The 23,460-nt window shown below is 38.6% G+C and overlaps 1 long non-coding RNA gene across 1 annotated transcript; it reads right to left on the reverse strand.

Annotated features, from left to right (window-relative positions):
- Positions 1-22,708: 22,708 nt before the first annotated feature.
- On the reverse strand, positions 22,709-23,128 carry LOC149949452 (uncharacterized). Its single transcript, XR_016479922.1, has 3 exons — positions 23,083-23,128; positions 22,904-22,992; positions 22,709-22,812 (listed from the first exon to the last, which is right to left on the reverse strand). It is a non-coding gene; the product is annotated as an uncharacterized LOC149949452 (long non-coding RNA).
- Between the last annotated feature and the right edge of the window lie 332 nt (positions 23,129-23,460).

Here is a 23,460-nt window from a genome sequence, read left to right on the forward strand (position 1 = left end):
ACCACCTTTACCAAGCCTAGTGGGTTCACTGACGCCATTGACGACGCCAAGAGGACCACAACCTTCACCAAGCCAAAAGGGTCAACTGACGCCATTTACGTCGCCAAGAGAACCACCACCTTAACCAAGTCAAGAGGGTCAACTGACGCCATTGACGACGCCAACATGACCACCACCTTTACCAAGCCTAGTGCAGGCGGCTGCTCGGTCCCCTCCTCTAAGCACGGCCCTAGCTAAAAAGTTCCCAGTTTATTCCCCCACCAAATCTACTAAACGTCAACAGTGCAATTTATTAATAGTTGATCATATAAGACTTACGATCTACTAAACTTGAACAGTGTAATTTATTAATAACTCAATCTATGGAACGCCGAACCGGACAAAATCGAATTTCGTTTTGCGCGTTTCGATTTTCTCTTTTGCGCGTCGAATTTATTTGAGCGTTTCGATTTTCCCTTTTGGGCGTCGAGTTTCGTTTGCGCGCTTCGATTTTCTCTTTAGCGCTTCGAGTCTGTTTCGCACGCTTCGAGTGTATTTCGCGCGCTTCGAGTCTGTTTCCCGCGCTTCGAGTGTATTTCGCGCGATTCGAGTCTGTTTCGCGTGATTCGAGTGTATTTCCCGCGCTTCGAGTCTATTTCGCGCGCTTCAAGTGTATTTCGTGCGCTTCGAGTGTATTTCGCGCGCTTCGAGTGTATTTCGCGCACTTCGAGTCTGTTTCGCGCGCTTCGAGTCTGTATCGCGCGCCTCGAGTGTATTTCGCGCGCTTCGAGTCTGTTTCCCGCGCTTCGAGTGTATTTCGCGCGCTTCGAGTGTATTTCGCGCGCTTCGAGTGTTTTTCCCGCGCTTCGAGTGTATTTCCCGCGCTTCGAGTGTATTTCCCGCGCTTCGAGTGTATTTCGCGCGCTTCGAGTCTGTTTCGCGCTTCGAGTTACTTTATTTTTAATCCTTTCACATAGCAGAATTAAGGTAAAAAACTATTCGTCCCACCTAGAGGTCGGCATTATCTGACCTTTACCCACTTTTTTTTTATTATCTATACAGATTTTTTTTTATTTTTAGTTAATTTAACCGTATTATAATTTTTCTGGGGCAATAGATAAAATTCGTATAAGGTTTGGGCAGAGACATGTACTTTACTTGGGGCCAAAACTTTATAACAAAACTGATCAAGATATTTAAAAATGTGAAACTTTAGCATTATTTGTGAAGCTACCAACTTGACCGTCTCAGATTTTAATTCACCATTTTAGTTATGATTTTAAAAAATCTTAAACGTGGCCGTTCAAATTCACTTTTGGAGAGAAAATATCCTCCTTTCCAAAAACTAGTGGTGGGGGGGGGGGGGGATCATCCTTTCCGAAAACTAGGGGGGGGGCTACACTCGAAAGAGAAAAAAATTGCTTTCATATTACTCCCCACGCCTATATCCCTAAGCGATGCATTCGGCGCCGACCCTACCGGAGAGGGGGGCTTGGAATTTTTCTCTCTAATATTTTTGATTTGCGCTATTTTACTTTTGTAGAAGGCTCCCGTGTTTTTTTGGGACAATGGGAAAACGGGGCTCAAGGACGAGCGTATATTTATTTGTTCGTTTTTTACAAGATTAGATGGCGAAGTATAAAAATATATGATTAAAAACTGATCATGATTAACTAGTTTATGTCTTAATTTATTGATACCCTATGTAACAAACCTATCAGTAGTGTATCTTTCCATTTTGGTCACATGAGCAAAAATGCTCCTGCGTGACCGGGAATATTAATTATCACATAAAAATATGATTATACAAATATATTGGTTAAAGGTACAATTCTTATCGAAGCGAAATTAACAAAGGAGGATCGTCTTAAACTATGAAATTTGAATGATATACAAATCATGAATTCCTATATAAATTAACCATGTGGCTATTAGTTTCACAAATAATGCTAAAGTTTCACATTTTTAAATATCTTGATCAGTTTTGTTATAAAGTTATGGCCCCAAATAAAGTACATGTCTCTGTCCAAACCTTATACGCATTTTCTCTATTGCTACATTACAATTTCCAATATTTATAATGTTTTATCTTACGTTAGATGGAGGGATAGTATTACGGATTTTAATCATGATTAAGTGATTAAATCTTGATTAAATCAATATTAAAATATTTTCTTGATTAAATTAGGATTAAAATTTCAATATTGATTAAATAGGATCAAAAATTTAATCACGATTAAGTAAGTATTAACTCGATTTAATACATTTAATCGAATTTAATCCGATTAATTATGCGCTCAAAAGAGGAGTGAACTGCCCCTCGGGAATAAAGCTATTTCATAACATTATCTATAATTATTTACCACTTTCCCCAGAAAAATTATAATACCGTTAAATTAACTAAAAATAAAAAAATTTCTATATAGATAACCAAAAAAAAGTGGGCAAAGGTCAAATAATGCCGACCTCTAGGTGGGACGAATAGTTTTTTACCTTAATTCTGCTATGTGAAAGGATTAAAAATAAAGTAACTCGAAGCGCGAAACAGACTCGAAGCGCGCGAAACAGACTCGAAGCGCGCGAAACAGACTCGAAGCGCGCGAAACAGACTCGAAGCGCGCGAAATACACTCGAATCGCGCGAACAAGACTCGAAGCGCGGGAACAGACTCGAAGCGCCTGAAATAGACTCGAAGCGCGAAAGAGAAAATCGAAGCGCGCAAACGAAACTCGACGCGCAAAAGAGAAAATCGAAGCGCGCAAACGAAACTCGACGCGCAAAAGAGAAAATCGAAGCGCGCAAACGAAACTCGACGCGCAAAAGAGAAAATCGAAACGCGCAAACGAAACTCGACGCCCAAAAGAGAAAATCGAAACGCGCAAATAAATTCGACGCGCAAAAGAGAAAATCGAAGCGCGCAAACGAAACTCGACGCCCAAAAGAGAAAATCGAAACGCGCAAATAAATTCGACGCGCAAAAGAGAAAATCGAAGCGCGCAAACGAAACTCGACGCCCAAAAGAGAAAATCGAAACGCGCAAATAAATTCGACGCGCAAAAGAGAAAATCGAAGCGCGCAAACGAAACTCGACGCCCAAAAGAGAAAATCGAAACGCGCAAATAAATTCGACGCGCAAAAGAGAAAATCGAAGCGCGCAAACGAAACTCGACGCCCAAAAGAGAAAATCGAAACGCGCAAATAAATTCGACGCGCAAAAGAGAAAATCGAAGCGCGCAAACGAAACTCGACGCCCAAAAGAGAAAATCGAAACGCGCAAATAAATTCGACGCGCAAAAGAGAAAATCGAAGCGCGCAAACGAAACTCGACGCCCAAAAGAGAAAATCGAAACGCGCAAATAAATTCGACGCGCAAAAGAGAAAATCGAAGCGCGCAAACGAAACTCGACGCCCAAAAGAGAAAATCGAAACGCGCAAATAAATTCGACGCGCAAAAGAGAAAATCGAAGCGCGCAAACGAAACTCGACGCCCAAAAGAGAAAATCGAAACGCGCAAATAAATTCGACGCGCAAAAGAGAAAATCGAAGCGCGCAAACGAAACTCGACGCGCAAAAGAGAAAATCGAAGCGCGCAAACGAAACTCGACGCGCAAAAGAGAAAATCGAAACGCGCAAACGAAACTCGACGCCCAAAAGAGAAAATCGAAACGCGCAAATAAATTCGACGCGCAAAAGAGAAAATCGAAGCGCGCAAACGAAACTCGACGCCCAAAAGAGAAAATCGAAACGCGCAAATAAATTCGACGCGCAAAAGAGAAAATCGAAGCGCGCAAACGAAACTCGACGCCCAAAAGAGAAAATCGAAACGCGCAAATAAATTCGACGCGCAAAAGAGAAAATCGAAGCGCGCAAACGAAACTCGACGCCCAAAAGAGAAAATCGAAACGCGCAAATAAATTCGACGCGCAAAAGAGAAAATCGAAGCGCGCAAACGAAACTCGACGCCCAAAAGAGAAAATCGAAACGCGCAAATAAATTCGACGCGCAAAAGAGAAAATCGAAGCGCGCAAACGAAACTCGACGCCCAAAAGAGAAAATCGAAACGCGCAAATAAATTCGACGCGCAAAAGAGAAAATCGAAGCGCGCAAACGAAACTCGACGCCCAAAAGAGAAAATCGAAACGCGCAAATAAATTCGACGCGCAAAAGAGAAAATCGAAGCGCGCAAACGAAACTCGACGCCCAAAAGAGAAAATCGAAACGCGCAAATAAATTCGACGCGCAAAAGAGAAAATCGAAGCGCGCAAACGAAACTCGACGCCCAAAAGAGAAAATCGAAACGCGCAAATAAATTCGACGCGCAAAAGAGAAAATCGAAGCGCGCAAACGAAACTCGACGCCCAAAAGAGAAAATCGAAACGCGCAAATAAATTCGACGCGCAAAAGAGAAAATCGAAGCGCGCAAACGAAACTCGACGCCCAAAAGAGAAAATCGAAACGCGCAAATAAATTCGACGCGCAAAAGAGAAAATCGAAGCGCGCAAACGAAACTCGACGCCCAAAAGAGAAAATCGAAACGCGCAAATAAATTCGACGCGCAAAAGAGAAAATCGAAGCGCGCAAACGAAACTCGACGCCCAAAAGAGAAAATCGAAACGCGCAAATAAATTCGACGCGCAAAAGAGAAAATCGAAGCGCGCAAACGAAACTCGACGCCCAAAAGAGAAAATCGAAACGCGCAAATAAATTCGACGCGCAAAAGAGAAAATCGAAGCGCGCAAACGAAACTCGACGCCCAAAAGAGAAAATCGAAACGCGCAAATAAATTCGACGCGCAAAAGAGAAAATCGAAGCGCGCAAACGAAACTCGACGCCCAAAAGAGAAAATCGAAACGCGCAAATAAATTCGACGCGCAAAAGAGAAAATCGAAGCGCGCAAACGAAACTCGACGCCCAAAAGAGAAAATCGAAACGCGCAAATAAATTCGACGCGCAAAAGAGAAAATCGAAACGCGCAAACGAAACTCGACGCCCAAAAGAGAAAATCGAAACGCGCAAATAAATTCGACGCGCAAAAGAGAAAATCGAAGCGCGCAAACGAAACTCGACGCCCAAAAGAGAAAATCGAAACGCGCAAATAAATTCGACGCGCAAAAGAGAAAATCGAAGCGCGCAAACGAAACTCGACGCCCAAAAGAGAAAATCGAAACGCGCAAATAAATTCGACGCGCAAAAGAGAAAATCGAAGCGCGCAAACGAAACTCGACGCCCAAAAGAGAAAATCGAAACGCGCAAATAAATTCGACGCGCAAAAGAGAAAATCGAAGCGCGCAAACGAAACTCGACGCCCAAAAGAGAAAATCGAAACGCGCAAATAAATTCGACGCGCAAAAGAGAAAATCGAAGCGCGCAAACGAAACTCGACGCCCAAAAGAGAAAATCGAAACGCGCAAATAAATTCGACGCGCAAAAGAGAAAATCGAAGCGCGCAAACGAAACTCGACGCCCAAAAGAGAAAATCGAAACGCGCAAATAAATTCGACGCGCAAAAGAGAAAATCGAAGCGCGCAAACGAAACTCGACGCCCAAAAGAGAAAATCGAAACGCGCAAATAAATTCGACGCGCAAAAGAGAAAATCGAAGCGCGCAAACGAAACTCGACGCCCAAAAGAGAAAATCGAAACGCGCAAACGAAACTCGACGCCCAAAAGAGAAAATCGAAACGCGCAAATAAATTCGACGCGCAAAAGAGAAAATCGAAGCGCGCAAACGAAACTCGACGCGCAAAAGAGAAAATCGAAACGCGCAAACGAAACTCGACGCCCAAAAGAGAAAATCGAAACGCGCAAATAAATTCGACGCGCAAAAGAGAAAATCGAAGCGCGCAAACGAAACTCGACGCCCAAAAGAGAAAATCGAAACGCGCAAATAAATTCGACGCGCAAAAGAGAAAATCGAAGCGCGCAAACGAAACTCGACGCCCAAAAGAGAAAATCGAAACGCGCAAATAAATTCGACGCGCAAAAGAGAAAATCGAAGCGCGCAAACGAAACTCGACGCCCAAAAGAGAAAATCGAAACGCGCAAATAAATTCGACGCGCAAAAGAGAAAATCGAAGCGCGCAAACGAAACTCGACGCCCAAAAGAGAAAATCGAAACGCGCAAATAAATTCGACGCGCAAAAGAGAAAATCGAAGCGCGCAAACGAAACTCGACGCCCAAAAGAGAAAATCGAAACGCGCAAATAAATTCGACGCGCAAAAGAGAAAATCGAAGCGCGCAAACGAAACTCGACGCCCAAAAGAGAAAATCGAAACGCGCAAATAAATTCGACGCGCAAAAGAGAAAATCGAAGCGCGCAAACGAAACTCGACGCCCAAAAGAGAAAATCGAAACGCGCAAATAAATTCGACGCGCAAAAGAGAAAATCGAAGCGCGCAAACGAAACTCGACGCCCAAAAGAGAAAATCGAAACGCGCAAATAAATTCGACGCGCAAAAGAGAAAATCGAAGCGCGCAAACGAAACTCGACGCCCAAAAGAGAAAATCGAAACGCGCAAATAAATTCGACGCGCAAAAGAGAAAATCGAAGCGCGCAAACGAAACTCGACGCCCAAAAGAGAAAATCGAAACGCGCAAATAAATTCGACGCGCAAAAGAGAAAATCGAAGCGCGCAAACGAAACTCGACGCCCAAAAGAGAAAATCGAAACGCGCAAATAAATTCGACGCGCAAAAGAGAAAATCGAAGCGCGCAAACGAAACTCGACGCCCAAAAGAGAAAATCGAAACGCGCAAAACGAAATTCGATTAAGTATAAGTTAACTATAATCAACTAGGTGAAAAGTTTCCAATATTTCAACAAGCACTTTATAAACAGTAACTTGCAGGTACTGGCTCTCAGAAATATTGAACTTCTTGGTGATTTTCTTGAAGATGTTTTATTTAAGCGCCTATGGGATCTTGCTCTACTAAACCTTAATTATACAGGGTGTTTCAGAGAAGTGTAGTACAAATTTCAGGCGTGTTCTTTAGGTAACAAGGAGTGAAAAAGGCCCTAAGAATTGTTTTCCTAAATTGAACCGTATCCGAGTAATTGGCCTCCAAAACGTCGAAAAACGCAAAAATGTGCAGTTTCTATTATTTCTTGGACCCAATTGTTTCCTTTTACGAAGCATTTGGTTTTTTACCGAAAAAGATAGGAAAACCATCACTAGAATCAAAAGTTCGTTATTAATTGAAAGAAGTATTCACCATGTAGAAATTAACAATAACAAGGTGTTTCATAGTGAATGAAAGAAAGTTACTTATTGAATTTTTTTTTCACGGGAAAAATTAGCCTCGTCAGAAACTAGGAGCGTATTTAACCAACTGACGTCGTTAGTCCGCCCCTGAAACCATTGGCAAAATTTGACCGCTCTTGGATAATCGTCCTCATTTAAATTTTTGTAAATGGAATGGGTGGTACTGGTGTCCTCGAAGGATACGCCAGACAAGTACATGGTTGACTAGCAATTGATGTCCCACTTGCCTCATACTTGTCGTAAGATCATCCTCGAAGATGGTAAGTGCTTGTTCCTCAACGTCTTCTGGAACGTCTCCTTCTGCGGAAGCAGGTCCTGTGGGTGGTATTTTTCCAGTTTCTTTTAAGCGTCCGTCAACAGCCGTGAACGTTTGTCGATTTGGAGGAAAGTGCTCTTGATACAAGCTCTGTGCTTCCACCGCGTTTGTCGATTTGGAGGAAAGTGCTCTTGATACAAGCACTGTGCTTCCACCGCATTTACCTCAGCGAATCCATACATAAGATGCATATCAACATATTCTAGATTCGTGAATTGCAAATTCGATACTCGTACCCATAAAAAAAATATTAGAGTAAGTGTTGTAGACTAAACCTGTAGACTAAAAACAATTGTTTGTGGGTGACTATTTAATGAGACCATTAATTGCACAAGCCAACTACATTCAGTGTACCAGTATTCAGAAAAAAAACCAAAGATACGAGTTAGAAACGTTCCAAAACGCCTTACAAGGTGTTAAATTAGTACTTACTTATGGCATTAGAAGAATAAAAAAAATTCAATAATTCCATTTTTTAAAAGGCGTAGTCACTTCGAAACACCTTGTTATTGTTAACACATATCTCAACACGTAGCTTACTTCTTTCATTTTAATAACGCACTTTTGATACTAGTTTTGTTTTTTATCGAAAAAGATAAGAAACGAATGCTTAGTGAAAGGAAACAATTGGATCCAAGTAATAATCGACGTTTTGGAGGGTGATTTCTGACGGCTAATTAGTCGGATACCGTTCAATTTAAGAAAACGTTTCTTAGGACCTTTTACACTCCTTGTTACCCAAAGAACACGGCTGTAAATCGGTGCCAGACTTCTCTGAAACACCCTGTTTATAAAATATTAAATATTTTGTTAAAAATTACTATAATTTATTTTCAAGTTTAAAATCGAGCCAATCAACGCGAGGTGTACTTTAATGTCCCGATTTTTGGGTCAAAATGTATCTTGTTTTGATTTCAGTGTGTTACAGATAAGTATTTCATACATTTTAGTGCTGGTTCTTTGGGTCCTGATGAGTCAGAAATGTCCTTTCAACGTGGGTCCTAAAATGCTTGGTTTCAGAGTTTTTGGCCCAAAACCACAAAATAGTTTGTGAAGTTCGGTGTTCTGCCTTGAATCCAATTGTTCCCATTTATTATTCATTTGGTTTTTAACGGTAAAGCGATAAACACAATACCAAATGCCAACAGTTCATTACTAAACTAGCAGAAGTGTGCCAAATCCTTTAGTGATTTTATTAATTCCAAGTTCCATTATTTCAAAGAATCGAGTTTAATTGACAATGTTAAACATAGTCAGAAAATTTGATATAAGCAACTTGTATGGGGTGTATTTTTCCCGATGGATAATGGGATAGTGCTTCTTAATTTTGGAACGCACAAAAGAGCGAAATACGAGTGTTAAGGAAACGGAATGGTACTTGTTAGTGCTGAATACGCGAAATGGTACTTGCGAATGCTTACAATTACTTCCATTCCCATAACTGATGTCATAAACAGACTTGAGTATTAAGTGCCATAACTCCTACAAAGGTACTATTAACATTTAGATTAAGTTTTTAAAGAATCGATATAAATGTTAATTACTTTGAATTAAAGTTACAAATGCCAATTTCTGGTTTATTTAAAACATTACAAAAATTGTTCAAAATGGTCACCTCCGGCTCTAATACACTCTTTCAAAGACTGCACCTATGTTGCAGATAGTTTCACAGTCATCAATTATGCGTTGTCGCAGGTCGTCAACATCCCGCACTTCAGTCTTATCAACTATGTTATTAAGACAGCTCTAGAGGAACAAGTCGCGTGGGTTGGAATTGAGAGATAGTCCGGGCCACGCAACAGGTCCACTACGACCTATCCACCTCAAAGGAAAAGTCTCGTCAAGAAGAGCTCGTACGTCGCGGCTAAAATGGGGTGGAGCTCCATCGTGCAGAAACCACATGCGCCTTCTCGTTTTTAACGGCACATTTTCGAGAAGCTTAGCTAAATTATCTTCCAGAAATTTTACGTATGACTTGGCCCTGATTGGATTAGTCCGTGTTATCTCAAGCGTTTGTCAACAGCGGCAAATGTGTGTCGACCTGGTAACGCTCTTTGACGGAACTGTACTCGGTACAATCTTTGTGCTTTTGCACTATTTCCCTGAGCCCACCCGTACATTAGGTGCATTTACGTTTACGCAGAATTAGTAAAATGTGCGAAACAAATCTTAAATTTGGATATAAAATGATGAATTTTCGATACAGTGCTTTATTGGGTTCTTTAAAAAGTAGCCTACCTTTAATGGTAAAGAACAGAGTCTAAAGGGCCTCGCTGACTTTGAAAAAGTCAAATAACGAAATGTAAATTTTCCCCCTGAATTAATGCGTTCATAGGAGATAAAGTTAGATAACGCCTACACAACTAGTGTTAGGTTTCCTTAAGTACAGCTTCGGCCAAAACATTCGCTGTGGTATTGTTAGTACAATTTATTTCTTCTGCCTAGGCTGAATAGTCAGGCTTTACACAAATCAAACGGTATCAGTACCCTTCCGTGTCTTCGACAGTTTCCCTAACACGATTATTTCGCTCTTGTGCACATTCCAAAATTAATAAGCACTATCCCATTATCCATCGGGGAAAATTCTTTGATTTGGCATACACCCCATACAAGTTGCTTATATCAAATTTCCTGACTATGTTTAACATTGTCGATAAAACTCGATTCTTTGAAATAATGAAACTTGGAATTAATAAAATCACTAAATGATTTACCACACTTCGGCTTAGCATTTCAGGACCCATCGTTAAAGGACATTTTTAGGAGCCAAAGAACATGCCCTAAAATTTATGACATACCTGTACTTATCCTTAACAGCCTGTATACTAAATCCACCAAATACAACATGAAATGGCGGTAGGTAACATTCAATGTCAGCCTCCATGTTTTGGATAATGAATTATTATCATTGTCTTAAGTTTATATTTTATACGCTGTAATTATTACTATAATCAATAATAAATTTTATTTTCTTTAAATGATATATTCAAAAGAGTAGTACCTTTAGTAATCAACAAGATGAAGCTTGTAATCCTTTTCACTTTTCCGTTTCTGTTGAAGCTACACCCACGGGCAACCGAACTACGCCACACCCACAGGTAAACTAGGAATACGAGTAGACAGTGTCTAATATCTCGATATAGAACATTTTTTGATGCGTAACTACAAATCTTAATGCCACCTTCGATAAATAATAGTAGTTCCTACCTGGATATATCACTGTATAGTTCCGCGTGCATTTGCTAAGTGTTTGTTACGGGTTCTGCCTTGTAACGTTCTGCCTTCGTGTTACAGGAGTTTCGGAAATTCTCCGCTAACTTTGCCGAAGCGGCGCTGCTGTCGCAAAAACCATTTGCGGGTCAGGTTCTTTTTTCAAGTGATATATCCAGGTAGGAACTACTATTATTAATCCAAGATGGCATAATAGGCTTTGAGCTCCACTGCTCTAATATATATCAACGGTTTTAGGATTTTAATGATTCGAAGCAAAAACTTTCTGCTCTGGTACAACGATTTTTGTATAAGTAAAAGCATGAATATATCTAGCTATGAATATCCAACCCTACGATATAGCCCTTCTATCATGTCGATTTGATTTGGGTGGCAACTTTCGAGACCAGTGACGCGTTTTCAGCCAATCAGGAGACTGAAGGAAATGACGGCATGCTCCTCATTCGGTCGGAGCAGATGTGATTGATCACGTGACTAGATAAGCCCAACCCAAATTTTAGCGGGAGGTTAGAGAGGCTATTGCTATTGTATATTCATAGTAAAAGGCTTCACATATGCAATACGTGTAAAAACATGTATGCACTATATGAATTCCACAATGAAAAAATCATAATAAACCATTTGCATATTTAAAACTACCGGATGAAACCAAACTTGGTTATTTGTTTTTTATTTAAATATATGGGGTGCTATCTAAAGTGTTCCCTTATGTCCATGAAACAGCCCTTAACTATTTTGCTCAGTTTGCAAAACAAAATTTTTGTGACCATTTTCTGGTTTGGTATTTCCCAGGTAAGCATCCCTTTATCTATGCCGCGTCAGCAGCTCTCATTTGGAACAAATTTAACATAGGTATATAAAATTATGGTCTATCCCCCCCCCCCCCCCCGAGAATTCGTCCCTTGACCAGTCCTATAACAAATAGAACGAAAATGAACAATACCCCTTTCAGATGATTATTTTAAAACCGGGTTTCAATCCCGTGTAGTGGTTCAGAGATAATTATATAATCTACTATAGATGAAAAATGTAGTTTACTAAACCCAGTTCTACAAACATCGTCTGAAGGGTGATTTATGATATGTGCTAAAATTTTCATTCATAAGGACCACGGTTTCGAAAGTGGAGCAGGGGCGGATTCAGCGGCTGGCGGACCTGGCTTCGAATCTCCAGCTCGAAAAACTGCCGCAACCGAAAATCCGAAAGATGCAATATTTAACATAATTCACAAACACCAAAAGTGCCTCGAAAAATTTAGCGCCAGGGGCCTCTGTCTCAAAGTAAAACTGTAGTATGAAAAAAGATTATGTTAACAATAGTTACCATTGAAACACTGACAACCTGTAATAATAAACACCTTATAATAGATTTTAATGAACCGAAATTATAGGAGAGCAATAACTGTAAATTAAGAAATATTCGCCTAAAATGAACTGCGTGCGGGATTTCAAAGTCTGGGATTTCCAGATATCTTGTTGGATTTCGGATTTCTTAATCCTCGGATTCAAGATTTATCGTCGGATTTCGAGATTTCTCTTCGTATTTCCAGATTTTTCGTTGGATTTCAGAATATCTCGTAGGATTTCAGTATTTCTCGTGGGTTTTTAGGATTTCGCGTTGGATTTCGAGATTTCTCTTCGTATTTCCAGATTTTTCGTTGGATAACAGGACTTCTCGTCGGATTTCGAGATTTATCGTTGGATTTCAGTATTTATCGTTGGAATTCAGGATTTCTAGTAGTATTTCACGATTTCTCGTCGGATTTCTAGATTTCACGTTGGATTTCAGTATTTATCGTTGAAATTCAGGATTTCTAGTAGTATTTCCCGATTTCTCGTCGGATTTCTAGATTTCACGTTGGATTTCAGGATTTATCGCTGGAATTCAGGATTTCTCGTTGTATTTCCCGATTTATCGTCGGATTTCTTGGAAAGTGTACGGGATTTCTTTGAATGCCCCCCATCGTTCTCGGCGTCCACTGCCCCATTCTACCTAAATCAGCTTAAAACTTCCAGTTATTATCTTTAATGTTTAAAAACATTTAGTCTAGACACCTAAGCGACAGGCTTGACGGGAAAGCCGCCAAAAGTTCGTGGGCCTTCGCTCAGCAGGGTGATAAACTAGGCCTAGTCTATATTTTTTCAAATCTACAACACCATAAGTAACATAATACACATAAGTATGACACTTCCTATACTCCCAAGTTCTTTCATGATAGTTTGTTTCGCCAATAACCTTGCTTTGGACTGACCAAGCAATTGACTATTAAATTTACGACTATTAGTTAGTAATTTAAAAATTAGAGACTTGAACGCCTTTTCGCCATCACACTAATTTGGCAGTAATTTCGCCAGCAAAAAGAGAAAGGAATTAAGGAAAGGGCATAAAAATCGGTTTAGGGCTCAACAACAAATAGGAGCCAACACATATACTTGGCCCACCAGAACCAAAAATGTCTAACGCTGTCACCTAGGAGCAACACACACAGCACCCCACAATAGGAGGACGCAACCCTTCAAAAGTCGTCTATTTTATTGTATACAATTTTCATTGGCTAGACGCTTTAGAGCCTGCTGAAGTCGGAAGGGAAAAATTCGGAAATTGTCTCCCCCCCCGCCCGAAAAACGTTCAGAGTAAAGGTTCGTCTAATGAAAGTTGTACACAACACTGCCTTAGCGTGTTTAAAGGCTAGCTGCGTTCTCCTTGTGTTTGTTGCTCCCAGCTGCCACTGATCTTTTTAACTTTAATTTGGTTAGCTTTACCTAATTGCCAGAAGCTGGAAGTCATTATAAATTAAAGGTACAGTATTTGTAAACTTCCATTGATTGGGTTTCTACAAAATTTTAAGAAAGGCTAGATTTAAATACCTGAGTCGATATTTCAAAATCAATGCCTACAATATTTAATCATTCCAAATAACAGCCGAAATAGCCGCCGTCCGGTTTAGGAAAATATTTCGGCGGCGTGGACGTTCGTCGTGTAGGCTCGTGTGAATTGGCCTTTAGTGTAACTCCGATAAAGTTTTCCAAATAATATCATTTTGAAACTAATTATTTTTGATTGGAATTGAAAACTCACTTCATTATGTATTTCGCTCCATAATGTATTTTTCTTACTGAACGTCTTTTTGGAAATCAACGGAAGCCTGCGAAGGAACGGGTTTTAAGAAAATAATATTAGCCGAGGGGTCGGAAATTCCCAAAAAATTTCGAAATCTCTGTAATTTCGCGATTTCGTCGGAAATTTTGCGATTTCATCAGATTTCGCGATTTCGTCTGAGATTTCGCGATTTCGTCAAAGATTTCGCGATTTCGTCAGAGATTTTGCGATTTAGTCTGAGATTTCGCGATTGCGCCAGAGATCTCGCAATTTCGTCAGAGATTTTGCGATTTCGTTAAAGATTTCGCGATTTCGTCAGAGATTTTGCGATTTGGTCAAAGATTTCGGGATTTCATAAGATTTTGCGATTTCGTCAGAGATTTTGAAATTTGGTCAGAGATTTTGCGATTTCGTCAGGGATTTCGCAATTTCGTCGGAGATTTCTTGAGAAGTGTACGGGATTTCGTACAAATATCCAACCCCTCGATATTAGCAGTTTCATCAGCGCGAACACTTACCTCAAGATACTATATAATATACTTCTGAATATATCTACAGAAGCTTGAATACAAAATCACAAGTTCTTATCGAAAAGTTTAAAATAGGCGAATACTTCTGTCGTAAGTGATATTTTATATATTTGTGGTATGAAAAATTGCTTCAAAAAATTGCTTCATAAAACTATACTTTTTTAATATCAACCTTTCTTTTTTTCACCAAAACGTCGATCTAGGCGATTACAACATCCAAGACAAAATATTATTTGATTCACCCGCAAAATAACTTCATTATGCTGGTATTAAAGACAATATCACGAAGCGCTCCACCACTTGCCTCGCTTCCAAAATCTCCAGAAAATAGTTTTCTCGTATTATTTTTCCCCAATGAAATGATTTCGTTTCTTTCCCGGTCATTATTCGGAAACAACAAAAAGGAAAAACCTCCAGGGCCCGGGAGAACCTTTTCCCCGCTGCCCTGATTGCCTGTTGTTCCACACCGAGCGAAGCTCATTTAATTGAGCGAATCTCTGCCCGGATCCTTCTTCGTTGGTGGTTTCCGATTTGCTCCGCGGCGAGCTAGAGACGGTTCATCTCCAGGAATCGAGATTGGCCTGGAACGAGACTGAACCGAAATTTTCCATCGGGTTAATTTGCTCCACGTTGGAAGCGTAAGACTTCTTTTGCGATTTTCTTTTCCCAGAAATTTAATTTCTTTATCATCCTTAACATCCGTCGCGCAGTGTTTGCGAAGAGCCATAACATCCTAATACGTTTCGTTTTAAAGTTTTTAAATTGATGTCAATTGAAAAATCGGGAGTGATAATTGAATCCCATTAGCGGCGCCAAGATTTTTGGGGAGGTAGGCAAACCATTTGGAGGCCCCCAAAATTATGGAGCCCCCCCCCCCCACCACATTTTTTTCAAATCCATCCACGTGGATTATTTAATATTTTTTAAACAAGTGGTGCAATATTTGGGTAAAATGGGTACGCGACGAAAAAATTAGAACTGATGACACTTTACAAATGAGTGGTTATTTACTTATTTCTACGATTGAATTCAAGTTTATCAATTTACATTCATTCCTTCGGTACTTCGCGTGTACATCCCTTACATCAGAACATACAACTTTACGAAAATGACATAGGTACACTAACATTGTAAGTAAAGTAAGTTTAAGAACCATTTATTTGTAAAGATAAAATTAAAGACACAATTTGTATATAGTAACGCTCGCGAAAAATTAAAACTAAAAAATAAACTACTGTCAAAGAAAAGTGACTCGTACCTTTGAAATGAATAAAAACAGCAGTGTCGTTAAGCGAATCACTCGCATTGAATATTGAAAAATTAATAAATAAATTATTTCGCAAACAGAATACCGAATTTTCTGATATTAAATAATTTGGAGTACCATATATTAAATTATGGAGGTCCCTTAAGACGACCTTTGGAGGCCCCTACCAAAATTTAAAGTAGGCCCAGGCCTACCTCAGCCTGTTGCTGGCGCCGCTCCTGTTGAATCCTTATTGTAAGAGAAACAGAGTGGAAGTTTTATTGGATCTTTCCGTGAGGTTCTATAGATCGAAAAGGCTAGTTTAAACAAACTATTTTGTGATTTACACCGATATTCGATTAAGTAAACAAAAATATCAGTTTAAGTACTTTGTGATTTACACCGATATTCGATTAAGTAAACTAAAATTTCAGTTTAAGTACTTTGTGATATACACCGATATTCGATTTAGTAAACAAAAAATATCAGTTGAAGTACTTTGTGACTTACACCGATTTTCGATTAAGGGGGAAGACTACAGTGGTCATTGTTTACTTTCGCGCTATTTCAAGCTGAAATCTTGTATTTTAACTTATAAAATTATAATTTTAGTGTAGAACAGCCTCTTGTTTAGTGCTTAAAATAATTTTGACAATTTTAAATTTTAAAATAATTAAGTTATTACGTTTTAATTCGGACCCCCGGAGCTTAACAAGTTGGGCAAGCGCCCAAACTACCCTTTAGTTAGGACCTTATATCTCGTTAACTATTAATATTAGAATTATCAAAATTATTTTAAGCACTAGAGGAAGGTTCAGCCTAATAAGAAAAATATAATTCAATTATGTAATTGTTAAAACAGAAACGTTCAGCTTGAACGAAAAAGAGGCTTTTACTGTATTCTTCCCCCTTAAGTAAACAAATAATATAAGTTTAAGTAGAAACAAGTTGGCAAGCCAAAATATACCTCTCCTCGGAAGAATTGTCCCTAGCGGTATTAATATTTCGAGACGACTTTTAAAGATATATCTCCGCAATTCCGAGTTATTTACTAAAAACGTAATCCCGGTTCAATCCCGCCCGGTATAAAATTTTAATTATAATTAAAATAATTGAGACGAAACAATCGAGTATAATTTATTCAGAATATTATAAATTAAGTAGTTACAACAGCGAGTTAGACGTACTAAAACAATGCACAATTGAATTTAACCCTATTTACGGTACAAGTTTATCAGTTAAATATAATACGAATCCAATTTTAATGAAATAAATATCTACAGAGGGTATTTGTATTTTTCTCGCTTACGAAATACTTGCCGCATCTTTAACGCTCATTTTATTTCAAATTAAACATCTTAATCAGTCGAGAAAACGTTTAAAATAAATAACGAAGTAATGACGACCCAGTAAGAGCACGATGTATACAACTCGATAAAAATATACGACTGAAAAAACGAAATAAAATACAAATAAAACGAAAGATATTTAAAATTAAAAAACTGATCCTAATAAAACGTAAAAATACCCTCCACAACGTTATACTATATCCAGTTTAAAATATTAGAGTATCAAAAAATAAAAATAACGAATAAAAAAATACACAATAACAACCCAATCAATCAGACTTCAGAAACAAAACTGATAGAAAAATATTATAACGCAGTCAAGCAATCAGACTTCAGAATCAAAATAATTCATAGAAAAATATTATAACGCAGTCAAGCAATAAATTAGTTCAAATATTTAGAAATCAAGCAATAGAAAATATAATATCAAGAAGCGCAACACCTTACCATTCACAAGTACGATTTTTCACGTTATTATAATGAAACCGGATAAGCTTTTGGGCATGACTTATGCTCTGAAAGGTTCCTTTAAGACTGGAAAAAGGAAATAAACTTAAAAAATAGTAGATACAAATATAAGACAGAAAAAACCAACAATACCAAAGATTAGACAAAAAAGAACGTAATCGGGATCAGTTTAAAAACACAACAAAAAAGCGTATCCGAAACAAGATTTCACCTTTAAAATTTCATACGTAAGAAATGTAGACTTTAAAAACCATTAATATACTCTTCCGATAAGCTGAGTTTATAATTTTCAAAGAAGAGTACCATGAATCGGTGGTTCTGTGGTAGAACAATCGCCTGTCACGCAGGAGGGCTCGGGTTCGAAACCTGGGCGGTGCTTTCGTTTTTAATCAACAGAGAATACGCTACATTAGAATTACTTCGATGCATTAATTTAAATGGAACACGAAATTTCGTTCTATTTAGTAACAACCAAAATTTAATATTCTGTAAATTTGTAATAAACGCTTCCAATAAAGCTGAGGGTCTAATTTTCGATTAAGCGTCCCAAAAAGTCAATAAGAAGAAGTTGGAGAGCAAAGACGCATATGCAAATTCAACACTCACAACCGCCACTACACAAACTCAACACTCACAACCGCCATAACAAACAAACTCAACATTCCTACATACACATAAACATTGCAACAAATTCCCACTACAACTGAGCCGAAACCGTAACGACGGCGAACGTTAACGAAAAAAACGACTAAACCGCACCCTACGCAACCACAACTTTACCCGTTAACGCTCACCGTCAGACGGTGGTTTTGCCAACCTTTAACAACGATTTCACGACTATTGGACTTTGCCCCCGGTAACGCGTTCTCACACACACACACAGACGCACAGACAGACACACACACAGACACGATGATTGTAAAACCCCTCCTAGGGGACTTTGTCCCCTCAGAGAGGTAAAAATTGGCGGTGGGATCAAAATTTATCGGCGGCGGCGTCAGTGGCGCGTCAAATAATAAATGACGCGGCTGCGGCCGTTCGGCGTCATATAGAATTAAATATCGTTCACTAGACTCTAGATAAATCCCAATGTATTCAACAATAGAAATTTTTATAATACACTTTATGCCGATACATTATCGCCTAAGAAATGCAATTTTTCAAGCTAAAGGAAGCTTCAAGCTTGCAGTTAGAAGGTGCTAAATACTTTAAAATGATCAGTCGAAGAACTACCGTTGGAGACACGAATAGATGGTTCTGGTCAATTAGGACGTGTGAAGTTGGAAAAAATCACGTCTTCATAAATAACCGTTAAAAATTGATTGTGAAGAATAAGAAAAAGACCACAACAAAGCTTGCCAAGTTTTAGTAAAGATGATAAAAATTTACCTTACTCCACAGTGGGGAATTTTCAAAAAGGTGGTCAAAAATAAAAATTCGCCTTTTAAATATCAGTTTAAATTTTTAAATTCCGTTTGTACTTATAGTATATCACACATAGCAATCGTTTTACGACAGTTCAAAAGTGACCTTCAAATTCGTCAGACGGGCCTTTGTAGCGTGAAAAAAATACTTGGTTGGCCTAAAGTTGATTTTTTTTTAGTTTTGGTTTCAGTCCGATTTTCAATGGATTTTATTCCTAGAGGTTTTTTAGCTTATTTTGAAGTACTGAACGACTCTTTTCTATGATTTTTTCATATTGAAATTGATTTCTATAATTAGGGTTTATAAAAATGTTTAAAAATGAGCGTTTAAGCATTTCAATATGAGTTCAAGTTATGAGTATCAACAGGTCCACCTAAATTTCGATACGTAGCTTTTAGTGTGATGTATTTTTGACCAATTTTGTAGCACCATTTTGGAATGACCATTTGGTAGAATATCGGAATTCTGATCATGAATTCGTGATTACGGAAACCAAAAACCTCCGAATAGCATTTTGTATATGTAGTGTGATCCGCCATATTGGATCAGCTATTTTCAATTTCTAGTTTTTAATATCGGATTCGAAAACCCTTTGGTAAACAAATTTTGGATTAAACTAATAGTTTAGTCATTTTATCCAAGTTTTTCGAAAAATTCCCCACTGCTATGCACTCGACCAAAATGCCTTATATGTAACCTAAGTAAAACCCAGAAATGGCACCTTATCAGGCTCGACCTCTCATGGCTCAAAATTCGCCGAGTTTATAGTACTTCGCTTAAATATTTAAAATGTAAAATTTTTACTGCGTAGTGAAATTTATCTATAAATAATTCAGATGAATTAGTTAAATAAAATCAATATGACGGGTTTCACCCCATACTATTTTTTCTTCCCAGCCGCATTTAGAAAAATCAATAGGTACATGTTAGGTTTAAATTATTTTTATTGTTGCCAAGTTTAAACTGCTTCGCCTGCCCCCCCCCCTCAGGCCCGTATATGGGTGGGCGCCAGTGGATGCTCAGTGCCCCCAAATGAATACTTGAGCATCCCCAACTCGACCGACCGAAAAATAAATTGATTGCTCAACTACCAACTAATGTCATATCACATCGGTTACCCGTATTTTTAATAACATATTCTGTTTTCAACGAAGTCGAAATTCATCATTTAAAAAATAACAAAATAAAGCCAATTTCGATAAATTTACTAAATTCTGGAGTGGGAGTTAAATATTAGGATTTTTAGCATCAAGGTATTGCCCTCCATCCTCCCCCAATTTTTTTTCAACGCCCCCCAGTTTTGGCGGCTGGTTACGGGCCGGCCCTCAACTTCTCAAACGTTCCTACGCCACCGCATGTTTCAAGCGAATACCACTAGCGCAATTGGTAAATACTCTCTCGTAAGAGATATATTATTCACTTCGAATTCAAGGGGTTATCCATTGGACTCAAGAGGTATCCGTTGGACACTAACGGGTATCCGTTGGACACTAACGGCTATCCGTTGGACACTAACGGGTATCCGTTGGACACTAAGCGGTACCGTTGGACACTAAGCGGTACCGTTGGACTCTTGGGGTATCCGTTGGACTCTATGGGGTATCCGTTGGACTCTAGGGGTATCCGTTGGACGCTAAGGGGTATCCATTGGACTCTACGGGTATCCGTTGGACGCTAAGGGGTATCCGTTGGACTCTACGGGTATCCGTTGGACGCTAAGGGGTATCCATTGGACGCTAAGGGGTATCCGTGGGACTCTAGGGGTATCCGTTGGACACCAAGGGGTATCCGTTGAACACCAAGGGGTATCCGTTGAACACCAAGGGTTATCCGTTGGACACCAAGAGGTAACCGTTGGATACCAAGAGGTAACCGTTGGACTCTAAGGGGTGTCCTGACACCCTGTACACTCTGTTGTTGCGCTTTGGCGTTCTTCCTTCGCTTTAATGAGCAACGTGAAATAGCGAATAAATGGTGATACATGTACAAGTAAGGGCAACATTTTCACTTAAGGCTAGTAGCAATTCCTTTGATGAAAAAATTAATATTTCCGTATTCTGTCTGTAGAGTTTCCAAAATGTCATGGCCAATAGGCGCGTATAAAATGAAATCCTGCTAACGAAGCATTTAACGTGGTTAATGGAAGCCAATTATCACTCGAGATGTTTGACGGTAAACTTTCATTCACAAATACCCGGTAATGGACGTTCTCTAATCCATAAAAGTAAATTGACGTTCCGCGTTCTGTGACGGAATGAATGAAGTTGTTCGACGCCTACGCCATTCGATAAGCGTGCCGGCTAAAAATATCTCTTAGTTTGGACACCGAGCCACCGGCGAGGCCAATAAAGAATAAGTGGGAATTCCGTTTTTAGACTTGCAGGATTTATATTCCATTTCGGAGGAATTTATTTTCGCTCTCTCCGAGGATTTTCTAGTACGCTAAGCTTTTGATTTAGGTAAATATAAACTGGCGTCGATAGGTCGATGAATGCTTAACTATGACCACGTGCCGCGAAGTCAAGTGCCTGGGTTTATTTGCTTCGTAGTATTTTAAAATGTACGCAATGCCATGGACGCTTACAGTTCCTCGGCTATTGGAATGTCTACTCCAAATGGCGGTGAACGTTTTAAAACTGGTCCCCTAGGAGGGGTTATATTAGTTTGCGACGAGTTTATATTAGTTTGCGACGAGTTTATATTAGTTTGCGACGAAATTATATTAGTTTGCGACGATATTTTATTAGTTTGCGACGAAATTGTATTAGATTGTGACGAAATTATATTAGTTTACGACAAAAATATATGATTATGGTGGCGCATTGTAACCCGGCCACCTGAATTAATGGCTTCAAAAGTCGCTTGATGACTTAGGCCTAAGGTGGTGCCTTGGGTATTAGCCTAGCTGATTAGCTAGTTGACCATTAAAACTAACAATTAGTTACTAAATTAAATCAAGTTAAAGTTAATTCAATTTTATTTAATCTAAGAAGAAAACGATGTAAAAACCACTTATCATTTGAAGTACAAAAAATATTTTTTAATTCAAAATCAACAACCCTACTACTGAGATGACCCGACCAGAAATATGGCTCTGACCACAGCTCTTGGTCATCATGCAACAGAGATTTCGGTCATAAATAAACCCAGAATTTTTAAGTATAGAAATATAATTTATTTTTACTAAGACCAAAAACATTTTTTTTTTCAATATCGTACGCTACGAAAATTGGCGTTAAACTGGACCTAAGTTATTTATATGAGAATTTAAAATTTTTACATAGGGTTCTGAGATCATAATTATTTTTAAAATGTTTTTGGATGAACGTCTGAAAAGAGAGGTTAAGTGAAAGCCCGAAAACGTGAACGTGGGAACTTGTAGTTTTAGACCTACCTTTGTTTGTACAGACTGAACCTCCAACAAGTTCCTTCTATACGTTTTCTGGTTAGCCTTTCTAGTATTACGTGAAGAATATTTTATTTGTTTTCAAAAGTTTCGTTGAAATCTAATTTAAAAGGTTTGTCGATTTCGTTTGAGATCCTGATCGGATAAACCATGGTTCGGTATTTCAAAGAAGAATTAAAGAAACACCTGCTACACTCAAAATATTTCTTTTCTGTAAATCTATTTCACATAAAATCGACGTGTAAATGCAATCAAATTCTTTGTCTCTGAAGTTTTAGTTATATATTTATGACTGGCGGTCAGAGAACATGACCTCAGGTGGATACATTTATAGCAGTAAAGCAACTTGCACGCCAAATCTTTTTAATTTTCTGATGTTGATTAAGACTTTGTCCTGTGAACTGGTAAAGAAGCAACCCCATTTAACCAACGCTTAGTCTTGTTTCTGATTCACGAAAGATGGCTATTTGATGGTTTTAAGAAAGTTAGGCCTAACGTTTTCCTTTGAGAAAAAAAGAAATGTATATTAAAACAAAGAAAATTATGTATAAAATCTGTTATAACGCAATAATTTGCACTTTGCAACGCCCTACTTTAGGTGGGTCTTGCCTCTTGACAGTTGAAACCTTGATGTTCCTATAATGTTCAGATACGAAGGAATCTAGTGGACCAAATTATTGAACTAAAATTCCAGAAAATAATAGAAGAAATTTAGATTGCACTGGCCTTTATAATAACTTAGGCTTGGATTAAAGCAAGTTGTTAAAATTACGTTAGAACTTTACGTATTTTAAGTTTTCACGGCTAGACGTCATCACTAAATCCATGAAATTATTTAACTCTTCCTCTCGCGCCACCTTCCGTCTCCGTCTCGCGCCTATCAAAAACGTAAAACTTTGTGGTTGGCTATTTCGGGATTATGAAAAGTCAACGGAACCTAATTCTATTGGTTTTGTATTTAAAAATTAGAATGTAGATTTTAATCACATTCTTTAAATCAATAAAATTATAATTTTAATGAAATAAATCTTCTGCTGTATTTTTGTTTACTTAAAACAGTCAAAACTTGGCGCAAAAACTACCCATTGTGCAGGCGCGTAGGAACGTTTAAATATGGCCAAAAACCTGAAGGTTAAAATTCGCCAGGTCC

Source organism: Leiobunum rupestre, chromosome 3 (assembly GCF_980474605.1).
Source record: "Leiobunum rupestre chromosome 3, qqLeiRupe1.1.hap1, whole genome shotgun sequence".
In the NCBI taxonomy this organism is placed as follows: Eukaryota; Metazoa; Arthropoda; class Arachnida; order Opiliones; family Sclerosomatidae; genus Leiobunum; species Leiobunum rupestre.